We start from the raw sequence: 15,292 nt of genomic DNA, 5'->3' as shown, positions 1-15,292 counted from the left end.
CATCTGACAGATGTTTTTTTCCTGTGTTGCACAGGGTTCAGTACATAATTATTCTGTTGCAATAGCCTGAAGCCCCAGTCCTGTGACAGAGTCTGCTTGCACAGACTCATATGTCCTGGTCATTTGTGTTCTGTGTAATTTCTTTCCCCACTGTTTTTGTTCAGTCTACTCTAAAAAACTACTCTGAGAAGCCATGAGCACCCAATCATTTGTGTGCCCCGAGACCATCTATTATAGTTCTTAATATTTAGACCTGAAAATGCCTTTTTTTCTCTCTCTTTTTTTTTTTTCTTTGCTTTTTTTTTTTTTTTTTCTTTTCTGTTCATCTCCCAGTCATGCATGGGCTGAGTTCTCTCTGTTCAAGTTTGCACCTTCTGGATATTTGCAGTTGGTCTTTGTTGCCCCAAGTGAACAACCAATTTAGTCTGTGTCTCTTTAATACTATGTTATTCTTGAGCTGATTCTTTTCTTTATGATCATGTTGCTTGCTTGTCCTGTACTTCTGTTGATTTGGCAAGATTTGTTCCTGCTCTTGGTATGATTTTTGATCAGAGAGCAGCATCTCAGCATGCTGGCGCGGTGTCCCAGGTGGGGGTACACTGCGGTGTTCAAGGTTCAGTCCTCCTACCAGCCGTATTTCACTGAGCATTCATGTATGAATTACAGATTCTTAAGTCTCTTCTAATGGGAGTTCATGTAATTGCCTAGGTTTGGAAGTTTTTTGTTAGTAGTCTGGAGTTTTATTCCCCAAACTTCCCTTTTGCATTTCAAATTCAAAGTTAACCCAGAACCTTCTCCCAGAGCAATTTTGTCAAGCTTCCCACACCCAGTAGCTCTTACTTTGACCACAATCTGTAGATGGGAGTATCCATGAATAAAACATAATGTCAAACCACAGTAACAGAGAACATCTTTGATTTACCAGAATAGTCATAGTAAAGAGACTCAGGAATAGTGGTTGGGAATGAGCTGTAGGGTTGGTTCAGTGCTGTGGGCCGCTCGACTTCCCCTGGCTTCACTTTATGCTCTGGTCTCTAGCTGTTCTATGCCATGGGGTGTTTGTTTGGGATTTTTGGATACTGCAATAGTGAGAAGAAAGTCTTTCAAGGCATTATTTGCCACCTTAGTTTTGTGTTACGTGTGTGATCAGCTGGGGAGGTGGAGGGCAGCCACAGGCCAACCATGTAATACAGAAATACTGAGAAATAGTGTGGCTGGGAGTTACTTGGAATAAACAAGCTCATTTCCCCTTTGTACATCAGTTGTCATCCTTTAATCTCTCAATATTAGCTCTTTTTAATGCTGTTATGTACGTCATCCACTGTGCTTACTGTATCCTGTGTTGCTTGATGATAAACTTTTATAAGCCATCACTGTTAAGACGCCTCAGGCTTTGTAGTGATTAATTAAAATTCTCGATTTCTCTTTTCAGTGTCAGAAGTTTATATGGATCAGTGGTACTTGCTCAAGTGACAGTGCAGATCTGCGTTAAGTGTGCTTCTCTGGGTGAGTAATCTAACACACCGCATTGCTGATGTCTATTATCTACAAATTTGCTGGTTTTTGATTGATACCTTACACAACAGCTCCTTTAGGCTTTTATTTCAAATGTCATTAAAATTATGCTATGTACAGCTTCCAGCAGGAGTTGTAGAAGAATGTCATGCTGTTTCTGCTTCTATAGACATCCATTTATTCGGTATCTTTTAAAGGATAGCCATCACTTAACACAGTCTGAGCCGCTGTTTAGATTCAGGAAGGCTTTTCACATTTTAAAGACAGTGGATTTGGAATTAACATATGGACTGTGGCAGAGTAGTGAAGTATATTTTGATTATCCAAGAAATAAAAGTGAAATGACCCCTGGAGCTCTTGTGTGGCACAAGATGGGCTAAAGTAGTGCTAATGCTCCAGTACAAGGCCAGTTGCCATGCCTGCTTGATACAGCTGTGCTGTGTGTGTGCAGTTAATCTGACTCAACAGGTCTATGGCAGTGTGCAGAGGAACTGCCGAGAGCTTTCAGATTAGCGGGGCAAGTTTATGTGAAAACACATTCAGCAAAATAAAGTAAAAAATTTGTCGCATTAGCCTGTGGAAATGGCCCAGTTTAGTTGACTTCAAGGAGTGGCATTTTGCATTCAGTCTAGACTCATTTGATCCAAGTAGCCTAGTGCATGTCAGAGCTGGCAGTCTTGTTTTGGGAATGGTTATCCCTCATCTACTTTGTTTTGGGTATTACAGTATGATCTAGCATGATTTAGCATCCCAGATTCCAGCTGGAGAGCTGGGTCAAATTGCTGTGTTTGCTCTTCAGCCACACACCCCGCAGCTGGGATGTGCTTGCCCCATAGACCACTGCTGAGATCCCAGCCGCTTGCTGGGTCTCTCCTGACTCACGCTGTTGCTATCTTTCCTGTTCCGTACAACCACTTGCGGAGACCAGTGTCTGCTAGCACACTGCATCCTTTGTCTTGGCTTGTTGCCCTTCAGCTGCTCTCATCTCCCAGCTGCTCATCGCTGGATGAGGAGTGCAGTCTTTGTACCATCCTCTCTGAGGTGGTGCCTGCTGGAGAAGCAAGCGTACCTCCCTTCCTGTGGCGCATTTACATAAGGCACATCTGGTCATTTATTTCTTCACCTGTCCAGGGCCCTCTTCTGTCCCACAGCTGTACTGGGCTTCTTGACTGCTGTCTCCATGCTTCATAAGGCGGTCTGCCCACTCCGGCTGGGTCTTGTTGCCTTTTTGTCTGCGCTTTCTGTGGCGGATGGGCTGGATCCCCCTCCTGTTCCCCTGCACATCATGATGTTCCCTGTGCCGCCCCAGGGCCGTTTGATAGGGTCAGTGGTGGCTGCTGTTTCCCACAGTGTTTAACAGCCTGTGACCCAAGGGAGTGCTTGCCTTGCAGCCCACAGGTTTGCTAACAGCCGCTGGGCTTTGGAAAGGGCAGCAAGGACCTCCTCTGCTGCCTGGGACCACCGGTGTGCTGTCACCAAGGGCTTGGGGCTTTTCTGGCTTTGGGTATTGCTGCTCCTTAGTGCTGTCCTGCATCCCCAGCCTTGGTGCAGGCCCACAGTATGTGAGGATTGGTGTCTTATTTGAAATATTATTTCCCTTCTCCTACTCCCTTTTCCTCTCCGTAGCCTTTGGAGCGCTTCTTCTTGGATCTCCGACCCTTCCCACATTAAATCACTGTGTGTGAGTTCTCTGTGGGATTCACAGGCTGCCCGAGATCTTGCACTGGACCTGGAAAGAAGTGGATGTTGCTCCTTGTTTGTCAGGAACCCTAAACTCTAGTGCCAAATGCTTTTATTCCCTGGGTTTTTAATCAGATGTCTGCTGGCTCCAGGAGTGGTTATCAACTATTGTGTCCCATCCTGGTCACATTTCTTCAGTTTTATTGCTGCTTATCAGAGTTGCTGTGATTACGCTTCAGCTGGCCCTGCACTCCAGCTGGATTTGGGTCTGTCGTGGTTGTAAAAACATCATTAGAAGTCCGATGTTGGCTGGCAGCCATGTTCTGCTGGATGTGTGTTTGGAGACTTTCAATCTGCTGGCATCACTGTGCAAATGTCTTGCCTTCGCTGGAAGTCTGCCTCTTCCCTCTCCAGATGCTGTGCTGGTTTCCTCTCCCTAAAAGCAGCAGAAGTTTTGGGACCTAAATCTGCTTTGTTTTCCGTCACTTGTGCTGTTGCTCCTGGGAAGGGGTGTGTGTCCATGTCCATCCCAGGCTGTAGTAGAAGCTGCTGACTCCTTTTCTCTGTTTCCGTAGCTCCAGTACTGGTGTGTTTCTGGTATTTGGAGGCATGCTGTTCAAGTCAGACCCATTGCCCTCAGCAATCGGTCTGGAAAGCTGGAGCTGATTTCTCCAGCTGCTGCTTGCTTTCACCATTAAACAAATAAGAGCCTCTCCTAACAAGACGGCAAGAAATTCCTGTGCCTGACTGAGCGTTGACAGGAGCAGTGGGCTGTTTCAGACTGCTGTCAGCTGCTCCCAGCCAGGGGGAGGAACACGGACTTTCTTGCAGTGTTGCCCCAAGTTCAACCCAGATGTCTGAGCTCCAGTCTTGCCATGCGGAATGTGCTGGTGTGTTTCGAGTGATGTATTTCTGTGCCTCTGCCTGCTGCCTCTATTTAGCTGTAGAAGCACAGATTCCCATCCCGTTGTTTCCTCCCTAGCAAGCACAATGTTAAGTGTGGTGCTGACAGTCCAACCACGGCCCACAGTAAGGCAGCATGTATAAAAAAAACCCAGAAAAGCCAAATAAGGCTTTTAAAATAAGCCTTAGCAGAGAGAGCTGCCGTAGCGAGGTGCCATGGAGACACAGAAACCTGGCTACGTCCATGTAGCCAGATTCAGTCATACTTCCTGCGGCTGCTGCTCTTTTCTAGCAAAATCTGCGCAGGTTTTCATCCTCACCTTGCTTCACCAGTTTTTGGGACTACTTCAGGTTAAAGTCTGCACTTGGTGACAGCAAGTTGTCTAGCTGTCTGAAGCTGAAACAGCGCCCGTCCAGTCACCCCTGTTACTGTATTTGTTGGGTTTTTTTCCCCCAGTGACAATATGTGAGGGAAAGACCTACAAGGCTACTTCTATGTACGTCTCATTATTGTGTTTGTTAGCACTTGGTGACTTGTCCTGCAGGGTCCAGCCCACACACAGCTTTTCCTGGGCTTTGAACAGTTGGGCTAAACTGAAATGTGCTCAAAATAGTAATAATCTAAAACATTTCCCCAGAGCCTGTGGCTGCTGTGCGTGGTTATAGGAGGTGTAACGCTGCCCGCGGTTGGGGTGCGGGTGGTCCCCAGGCCACCCCCAGCCCCACTCCTGCCCGGCTGCTGGAGCAGAGGGGCTGTGGCGTGCATGCCGGGGCAGGCGTGGGGCAGAGCGCTGGAGTGGGGCAGGTGTGGGGCATGGCACAGCTCACACTGCTGCAGCTTCAGGGTGGGTAAGGCTGCGGTATTGCCTTTGTGGTGATGCATCACCCGAGGCTGCTGCGCAGCAAAGGGTCCAGCACAAGGTAAAATTCCTCATTTGCAGGAAATAGTTGCCTTCCACTTGCCCAGACCTCCCCCTGCCATAACCCAGCATGTTGTCACGGTAGTATTAGGGAATTTAATGACCTAGGGATGCTGAGCAAAGGTCGGGTTTTATCTGATTTGCTGCTGGGTTCTGTGAGAGTTAAAACCACTGATCTATTTAGTTTTGAGTTAACATTTCTTTTGTGTGAATGATGCCCCATGTCCCATGTAAGCCTGTCAGCTGAGCAATGATCCTTGGACTGGTGGGGATGGGAGAGTGCCTCCCTGGCAAGTGGTGGTGGGGATGGAAGGAGGCAGGATTTTTCTGGTTGGTTTTTTTCCTCCCTTTCTTGTGAGAGGCAATATTGCTGCTTGCAGAAAGCAGTATGTTATTATGCTTTCGCTCTTCACATCTCATGTGATGTGGTTTGGGTACGTTAATGAACTTAACGTTGTGTTCGCCCACAGTACTTGATGGTGGCTCTCTAATATACATAAATCTCTGCAGAGGGAGAGGGAGTTGTGTTTATCTGTAAATAGTTAGCATACTGCCCTGTTTATCTAGCATGTGACCTCTCCATTGCACCCTGCATTTCCCTGCCTCCCTCCCATCCGGTTCTTTTTATTTATTTGACTTTCCCAGTCCTGACAGTTGCTTTATATTCAGAAAACATAAACGCATCCCCCACAAAGCTTTCAATTCTAATTTCATTTCCTCCCGTCTTTGAGAATTTTTTTGCTGTCTTCAGGACTGAGAATGTGTATTTTCCCTGTTTATTTAGACAAGCTTATTTTGTCTGCAGAAACCTTGTCAAATGGTATGTTTCTTTTCTTGTATTTATAATCCTGTGAGGTTTATGTATTGGGAATAATCTTTGTGAGCTGGAAGAAGATTGTCCAATTTGTTTTAAGATGTCCCACTTTCTGAGTATTGCATCTCATTAGGAATACAGTTGACTGCATGGCTTTTTTTCTTCCTCTGTATAGCTTGGGGGAGAAAATATATCATTTCATCATCTAGTAATAATGCTCGGCACTTTGTTTGCATCTTTAAAGAACTATACGGCTTTGAATTGTATAATTTCTATAACATTGTGTAGTAGTTTCTCATTATTATTTGCCCCTTTTTACAGATGGGGAGAGTGAACAAGTCAAGTGACCTTAGGCAATGAAAGGAGAAACAAAATCAACTTGAGTTCCCGGCTCCCTGACTTGTACTAGAGCAGCACCACACCTCTTTCTTTTTTAAACCAAAGAAGGGGGGTGGAGGGTGGGAAGCTTGATTGAGTTGATGGCAGAAGGAAAGGGAGAGCCGTTTTATCTTTAGTGATCTGGCCTAACCTTGATAACTATTTACTTAAGTGCATTTTTTCATTGCTGTTGTTTTTTAAATACGCTGTCTTAACTTACTGATGTGGTTGTCACTTCTCAGTGTGTGGTTAGAGGTATGTGAGGAATTGTCTGGAGTTTACGTAGCATGTAAATTGGGTTAAGGTTGTTGGGGAGGGGAGGGTGTTGCCCACTGCCACTGTGGGATCTTTCTGCACCTTCCCTCCTCTTCCCCCCTCGAACCAGAAAGTGGAAAACTTTTCTGTAGTATTTGGAGATATTTTTCCCCGTCTTGTTTTCCATCTGAGATTGAGATGGGAAAAGTGAGCCATCCTAAATGGTGACTGTGTTAACACATGGCGTATATAGAAACTAATCTTTCTTGTCTCATACACCACGTGCCATGCTAGAATTTTTAAATTTTTTTTCCCCTTATGGGCTGTAATGGAAGTTGTTGGCTCAGAGTGGGATTACTTCGTTTGCAGAAATAGTTTAATACAACTGCACTAGGCTATAGGGGTTGATTTACAGCTCCTTAATTAACTGAAAAGACCCCCTCAAATGTGTTGCATGCCATATAGAAAAGGTGAGTGCCTTAAGCAGTGAACCATAGAATTATGAACTCTGTTACAGAGGAAGTCGTGGTAACAATTTCATGAACTGCTTGTTCAAAGTTAGTTAAAACTTCTTTTTTCAGGAATTTTGGCTTTTTTACAAAGGTGCTTTGGAGCACTGGGCCATGTTAGAACAGTTTAGTCCTCTTGGGGAGGACTGATAATCTGCTTGGTGAAAAGTGGCTTCGTGCAGAGGAGTATGGAAATCACACAGAGAATTTCTTCATTTTTCTTTGGAAAATCCTGTGGCTGCTTCTCCACAGGTTCTCAGAGGATCCCTAGCCACCTTCTGGCTGGCTTCAGATGCCTTGTTTGATAAACTTTTGGCGAAAGTCTTGCCTGGCTTAACACAACATTATTCTGGGCATGCCCCGGTAGTGAAGGTGATGGAGAAAGCAGCTGTCTTCAGCCATGCACTCTTACCCAGGGATACAAAACTTCGCTGAGTCTTTTTTAGGGGCTCAAGATTTAGCTCCAGGATTATATTTAGTTTTCTCTTTCTGATGAGTGGGACAGATATCCTGATGCCTTAGATGAGACCTTCAACAATGGATAGCAGCACCAAGGTACACAGCCAGTACTTTTTTTTTCCTCCTTTTCCTTTGAATCTCTTACATAGCTCATTTGTACATACTCCCTTCCAGCACCGAGCAGAGCTGTCCTGAGCTATGTTATATTTACAGGGCTCCAGCTTCATCCAGTGTTTCTCATGATACCTAAATTGCTGATTACTTGTCAGCTGATGACTTGAGGAGCTGAATAAAGCTTTTCACAAATCTGGATGTTTTTCCCTTGCTGGGCTTGGGGAGCCCTCAGGGCTGGGTTGGGACCTGAGCTTTGGAGCAGTAAGTGCAGAACAGCTGGTATAAAGACTTTCGTGCTTTACGTGCAGGGTGCAAGCACTTGTGGAGGGGTCTTTGTGTCTCTCCTTTGTCATCTGACAGCTTCTGTCACGAGACTTTCAGCTGCTTAGAAGCTCTACTTAACACTGCTCAGTGTGTGTAGAGCTGCATGTTTGCCTTGGATTGTTTTGTTCTGTTTATTTTTTTTAATTTTGTGTTTTGTGAGGTTGGGCTTTTTTTTGGTATTGCATCCAAAAACGGTGAGTGCTTCCAAGAACATGTTCAGGGTGAGTTGCTCAGATCATGCTGATACCCTTACCAAGGAATTTCTTGGAAATACTTTAGTATCTCTCTGTGTTACTTAGGTGTTTGAAATGAAGAGAGGGAGGGAGCTACTTGACTATCTGGATACTTCTTTTTTCTCCTTTTCCTCCCAATGCAAATTCACCAAAACTCAGGCAACCTGTCAGCTGTGAGAAGAACTGCATGTCCTTCTGCTCAGCAGAGCATGGAGATTTGGATGCTGTGCTTGGCCCCACATGGCAGCTGCTCCTCAGAGCACCATCGCCCCAGGTCCAACACAGTAGTCGTGGGGCTGAAGAGGGCTTTTCCTGCCATCGCCTATTTGTGGCTGCAGTTGTGCCAAGCATGAGAACTGAGGGCAGCGTTGTTAGGTTGGTTTTTTTTTTCCTTTTTTTCATGCTTCCTCCTAACTGTTTGCAAGCAGCAAAGAGAAGGGAGAAGCTGTCATTTATTATGGGTTGATCACAAATCACAAACATCATGGGCACTCAGGAGGGTAGGAAAGTATCAGGAGAGGGAAAAGGGTGGTGGGAGAAGGGACATCAGCTTGGAAGGAAGGAAAAAAGAGGTGGGAGCTGGCAGCCAGAATGTGGTCACAGCCAGAGGGAAACAGGGCAGGTACTGAGGTGGGTATCTGAGCCAGTTCCCTATAGTAAACTTGATTACTGCCCTCCCCGCTTTTATTGGTTTAACTAAGAAATTCCATTCTGAAATAACATAAAGGAACACAAAATATTTTTTCACTTTTAAAATCTCAGATTTGCAGCTTACATGTTAAACGTGTCTGCCCAACTGCCTGTATCCCACACCCTCACGTGCAAACCTTGCATGATAGTTGGACTTCTTGTTGCCCCTTTTTTTTAGTTTTACTTTGCATAGTATGTCTGTAGTAACATGATTCTGGGACTTAGGGTGAGTTTTGGAAAGGGCTAGGATTAGCAGGGCGATTGATGATTTTTGATGACGTTTAAGGGAAGCAACCTCAGCTGCTGCTTCACCAGGAAGGTACATTGTGCTGAGAGGGGTGCACAGGATGCCAGCAGGAACATGCCTTCCCTGGGGGACTGCCTGGGGCATCCCTGGGGACTGCTTGGGCATCCCTGGGCTGGGAGGTGATGGACCAGGTGTGTGGATGGCTCTTGCCCAGAGGAGCTTGGATGGGGCTTTTTTGTTTTTTGTTTTTTTTTGTCTGGGACATGAAAGCACTGGGAACATTCAAGGTCTTGAATGGAAAACCAGCTGTTGTCATCTTTTCAGCTTTCATTACGACAAATTGGCCAGTTCTTTGTTTCTCCTGATTTTGAAAGGCTTAGTTGACACTGGCCAGGTTTGACAAGTGATAACCAGGGAGCCTGGCTGTGTTCTCTTTTACGATTAAACCTATACACCGGCCCTCTGAAGTTAACAAGGCAGTAGCTTCCAGGTTTGATGTATCTGGAAAATATCAAGGAGTAGGTGACAAGGTGTGAAAGGCAAGGGCTGGTCTGAGCGGTGAGACTGCTCCAAAACGTGACGGGAGCAGGGGCTGGGGACAGGGCAGTGCTCCACTGGCAGCAACAGCAGTATGAGCAGTGCTTGCTAAAACTGGGGGTGGGCTGAAGCAGGAGCTCTGTCTTGAATCTCCCCAAGCCTTTCTGTTTGTCTAAGGGAGGCTCGGATCCATACTGCATAAAATCGATGTTTGTCTCAGCATGCTTATCTTCTGGCCAGCCCATACATTCGCTCCCAGATGTTCTGTTATCCCAAAACTGGAGATGCACCTGAAGTTGGCCTTTCAGGATTTGGAAGCTTTTCTGATAAAGCTGTCTGTCTACAAGTATTTTCAAGGACATGTCACACTCCAAAATCATGGTATTAAAAATAATTGCTTTTGAAATGAAGGGAGGGTCATGTGCCCTACATCAGAAATTCCTCTTAGTGCTTATTAATCCAGTATATAAATGTCATGGCTTACATCCACAGGGTGTTTATATTGAATTTTTAGCTCTATCAGTATCTCTTCAGAATAAATGCCATATAATCTGGTTATGAGCAATATTCTTAATTTAGACACCAAAAATAGGACATAGACAAATCTGAGTTACTGTAAGAAAGTAGGAGAGGAAATAGCCTTGCCTCATGAGCGGAGATCAAATTAAATGGAATCATCTAGTGTTTAATGGTGAGGCCAGAAAATTCAGTCTGTTTCATTAGGATAGCACAATGATTGCCATATTTTTTCTTATCTTTGTTTTTTTTTTCTGAAGGCCTGATTCTCCTCTGGTATACCTGTACTGAGGTGTGTAACAAGGTTGGGAAACACCATTTCTCTTTTTTCCTTCCCGCCGAGCAGATCAGAGTTCACTGATTAGAGGTACATAAAGTAGTAGGGACTTGGGCTTATCCGCTGCCACTCAGCCCCTGGTTTGAGGGAGATGTTTCTAAGAGACCAAAAGTGAGTGGCACTGATGAGGACAAGATGTGCATTTTGACAGCAGAATTATCGTTGCTGTGGCAAGTGAGCATCATCCAAAAGCTCAGACATCTGAAACACCTCCCTCACTTAACCAAGCCAATGGTCCTACGCCTGGAGGAGATTCCTTTTCTCATGCACTTTGCAGCTGTTTTTAAATAACAGCAATGAAAGTAATACTTAGATAAGCACCAGTAGCTAATAATAATCAGTACCTGATAAACTAACAAGGCTAATATTACAGGCTGTCCCTGCAGATGGATGACTGAGTGGCCAGTGCTTTGCTCCTCACCGTGAGTGGCAAAGGCTGTTAACTTCCAGCTAAGTTGCTGCCTGTGTGCTGGGCAGGAGGGTGAGCTTCCTCCCAGACTCCCGGTCACTTCAGTGGAGGCTTTCCTCAGCTCTTTGACTTCTGAGGTACAGCCTGCTCTCCCACCCTGCAAGCTCTCTCATATGATAGAGCAGCTCTTGTTTGCCCTGATTCACTGAGTATTTTTTGTTTTGTTTTCTTTGTGGAGTCAGGCTCATGGGTCATAGTGGTTCTGTGTAACCGTAAGTAAATTTTTACCTGGAAATATCTTGGTAAAGAAGTTGGATTTCTGTGTGGTGGTGGTGTCACACTGAACCAGAGTGATCTGGAGCAAGATCCATATTGCAAGAGAACACATCTTTGTTGCAGGCTTGATGGGAATTTTGTAAATTCAGTATATCCCTTGGGCACAAACACGCCCACACCTTCCCCCCATCCTCACTGCCACTGTAGATGTGCTCTGGTAGTACCTGTCAGTGGAGAAGGATGGAAGATTGTAGTCACAATGATTGGGACGCTTGTGGAGACTTGCTCATGTTCAGTTTGTGGCAGAGGTCGTGTCTGGCAGCTGATGGACTGAAGTCAGTTAAGGTGAGGAGAGCTGGTATTTTACTGTGGACCTTATGACAGAGGGCTGATAGAGCTGAAAGCACCCACAGGTTGGACAAAGGTGGCAGGATTTGTATTTTAAGTTCCTGTTTTGACCACTTAGTCAAACAGGCAGCCAGTGTTAAACATGTTCTCAGTACCGTTGACTTCAGTGGCATTACGAGCTTGCTTGTCGTCAGACGTGGGCTTATGCAACCTGCTGATCTCAGGCTGGGTGCGTGTTGCTGAAAAGACCTTGTGCCGACAGGGAGACTGTCTCTATTTCAGGCTGTGGTTCAGCTAGGTTGTCAATCCCATTTAAAGGGCCAGATTATAAACACTGTGAAATGTTGAGCTGGTGTAAAGCCACTTTGCTGATAAGGAGCTGTTCAAAGTATTTGGAAAGGTCAGCTCTGCTGTCGAACTGGCCAGCCAGTCCAGGATGCACTCACAAGGTACAGCGCCAGGGATGTTTCGGCTGGTTTGCCTACTTGGTTTGATGCCAGGTGGTTGAAACTTGATGTGTCCTGGGTGTTGTTCTGCTTGTGGTCCCCTGGGCAATGGTGGTGGTAAAGCAGCCTTGGTGGTTCTGCTGTATGGGCAGCAAACAGCCAGCTCTGTCCACGTGCAGACAGAAAATAGGGTTATGTATCCCACCATGTGCTACAGCATTTCTTGGGAAGACCAAAACCAAGGTGAAGATGGCTTTGGCCCCCTTTGTATCTGTTCTGAACTCCCAGCATGAGATGAAAATGTCATAGGTGGAGGATGCCACTCTGCCACGTCTCTGGCTGTCTCGGGGAGAGCCTTGTTGACTGACCATGTTTCAGCCCCAAAATAGTCTGGCAACAGAGCAAAGGCAGTCTGCAGCTGCCAGCTTGCATGTGGTCACAGGAGCCTCTTTGTGCGTTTGGTGCTTTTCCATCCAGGACCTTGGAACAGATTTCCAGTATTGCTGCCTTCCCTTTCCTTTCTTCTGCTTCTCGTCCTCAGTACAACAGTGTGCCACTGCTTACTGCTTCCCTCGCGGTTTTAGACACTGTTGGAAGTTAGTGCCTTTGCGTCCTGTGAGTATGTCGGGTAGCCAGCCTTGCCTTCACTTCCATGTTCCTGCTCCTTTATAGCCCATCTCATCATTTCATTTAGGGGCCGCCTTTGCAGCTGTGCTTCTGTTCGCAAGACCTCTGCCAGCTGTGCTGCAGTGCTCTGGGCAGAGAAGTAGAAGGACTGATGTGCACAGACCAGCATGAACGTGGTATCGTGTGCTCTGGATAGCTCCTGCAAGCGCCCATCTGGATCAGATGTCTGGTGCCAAGGGGTTTCTTGGTGCCTGGGTGGGGTATTAAGGTGTGCTTCCGTCTTCAGTGAGTGGGGTGGTGTCAGCCAGTAATCTCATCACTAAAGGTAGGTGCAGCACTGCTTTTAGCAACTGAAATAACTGCCTGTTGGGAGGATGGGAAAGAGAAGCCCAACAACATTGCTACATCAGAAGAAACTCGTAGTGTAGTCAATTATGACGGCAAGAAACTGCGTGTGTATACAGCGAGTAGTAGTAATGGACTGCGTCTGTCTCCTTTAATGCTTCGACTGTCTGATTAGTTGTCAATGTCTGTTAATTTCTGCTACTGCAAAATACGTACAGTTCTGAGGTTTGCATTATTAAGGGGGTGTGTTGTGTATAATTTACAGTATATTATGACAGCTGTAGTGAATGCCGTGATCCATGCCAGGGAGTATTGAGATATGGCTGAGTTGCTATCTCCTCTATTATCTGGAACAAGTTTGGAGCCCTGCTGGCGTTACAACCGCGGAGGAGACGTGTATAATCATGTTACTCTTGTTAGGCATTTGCATATGGCTCTTCAGAGCACGGCACAGCACAAGGTCGCTGGCCTGCAGCCACACCAGCTTCTTGGGATCTTGTCGGATCTTGCAAGCAAAGGAGCACCAGGCTGGGTCACAGTTCTTGGACAAGAAACCTCCAAGGAACAGGCTGCTGTTGCAGGGATACTGGAGACATCCTTGTGGTGCCGTGTGTGTTTTGGCAGGCATGCATGCTGGGTGTGTTTCTGTTCTTTTTATTGTTGCTTGATATTTCATACTTCAGAAGAGCACTGTATTATTTTCCAGTGTTAGTGGGAAATAATACTTGATTCTTTTCTCCCCCATACTGTGCCCAGTTCTAAATGATTTGAAGATGAATTGCTTGAGATCTGTAGACAGGTATAGCATTGATTATTTACGAGAGGATGGTTGCTCAGTCGCAAGTTGACTATTCAGTCGTACTAAGTGTGGCCGTAGTAGCAGTGTAGAGCTGTGCTTGAGATTTCTGGGTGATATTTCTGTGTGGAGCATTGTCTTTTTCCCTACTGGTGCAAAGTTCCCACGGGTGAGAAGCTCCCACTGGTGAGAATTTTGCGGAGGTAGATGCACGTGTGTTCTACTTGGGTAGGCTAACTTGTTAAAATAGCCATGAAGACCAGAGTAACAGGAGTCTCAGCTCAGGTGAGCAACTTTTCACCTAAGCCCTTCAGGGCGACCGGTTTAACTAAGCTGGTTCTTTTGATTTGACACCCAGTTTACTTTATCTTGATGTCTGTCTTCAGAGAATTTGGCAGCCAGAATTAGAAAAGCAATGTATTTTTCACAGCATAGACCTATCCCGTGAGCTGACAGACTTCTGTGTTGCTGTCCCCACCTAAGCTGGAAGTTTTCTGCCTTGGACCACGCTGCTGTAGTACCAGGAGAGCCTTGGGCCAGGCTGTCACAGTGTGAGGTGTCGCGTGAGTACAGAGCAGGTGGGTCTGAGCAACCAGGAGCACTGCTGAGTACAGCCTGAGGAGTGCCTGTGGTGTAGGAACTTGCCTGCAAGAGTGTGAAAACATTTCCTCTAGTTGGAAGGAGTAGCGCAGCTGCCTGGCCGTGGCCTCTCAGTTTTGGTTTCAGGCCAGAAGTCCTCTGTCCCAGGATCTGTTGGTTTCTGCCCTTCCTCCTGCAAGCTCCCAGTGCAGCCCTGATAGCCAGAGCGCTGCCCTCTGGGCACAGGTCCCCTTGCTGCTCACTGAGTGTAGGGTCAGTGTTAAATGGCTCCTCTCAGGGTCCCCAGACACATGGCCAGATCAGACTGGTTTCATGACCTGTTTACTCTGCAGGCTGCCTTTGGGGCACGTGCTGTTGGGGATGTCGTAGGTACCTTACTCAGACCTGTCTCTTCCCTGCCAAGTACACACTCATGTGCTAAATCACTTCCCTCCATGGAAGATCAGTTCTTCGATGTTGCCTTTGCCCTTCCACTGCCGAGCCCCCTGTTTCGGATACCTGAACACCCTCTGGCTCTTCTTCCTCCTGGTTCAGTAGTTGGGCAGTATAGGCAGCATGTGCAATTCCTAATTATAAGCTGCAAGGAAACACAAAGTTGGTCATTGCAGAGGAACCCCCTGAATGCTGGTGGTATCTTTTCCCAGTGAGACCACTGCTGCAGCCAGAACCTCCTGCAGCATCAACACGGGATGCAGGATTTGGCCCAGGGTATGTCCTCGACTGTGCTAAGTTGGAAGAGGGTGCCCAGAACTGGGAATGCTCTCCAGCACTGAAGACAGAGTTGGTATTGCAGTGTAGCAACAGCAAGTTAAGATTTCTTCTCCTTAAACAAAGACGTTTCTACAAATCCTAAGCAACTTTTGCTGGAGTAACATTAAAGTAGGTTTGCAGAAGCTTTGAAATGGGCACAAAAATGTCAGAAGTGTGACTGGATGTCAGCGCTTTTTTTTATTGATAACTAAGGCTTGGTTTTGAAAAATGGGACACCATTTCAGTAGTTGTCTTGTTCATGTT

The 15,292-nt window shown here is 46.2% G+C and overlaps 1 protein-coding gene across 7 annotated transcripts in view; it reads left to right on the top strand.

Annotated features, from left to right (window-relative positions):
- PPFIBP1 (PPFIA binding protein 1) overlaps positions 1 to 15,292 on the top strand; it is a 119,446-nt gene that overhangs the window by 31,794 nt on the left and 72,360 nt on the right. For all 7 annotated transcript variants that reach the window (XM_040594767.1, XM_040594765.1, XM_040594766.1 and 4 more), the window contains exon 2: positions 1,433 to 1,506. The gene's annotated coding sequence lies outside the window, so the exon portion shown is untranslated. The remainder of the gene's footprint in view (positions 1 to 1,432; positions 1,507 to 15,292) is intronic.

Source organism: Falco naumanni, chromosome 5 (assembly GCF_017639655.2).
Source record: "Falco naumanni isolate bFalNau1 chromosome 5, bFalNau1.pat, whole genome shotgun sequence".
Taxonomy (NCBI): domain Eukaryota; kingdom Metazoa; phylum Chordata; class Aves; order Falconiformes; family Falconidae; genus Falco; species Falco naumanni.
The sequence above is the reverse complement of the archived record's forward strand: the minus strand, read 5'-3'. Positions and strand labels throughout refer to the sequence as shown.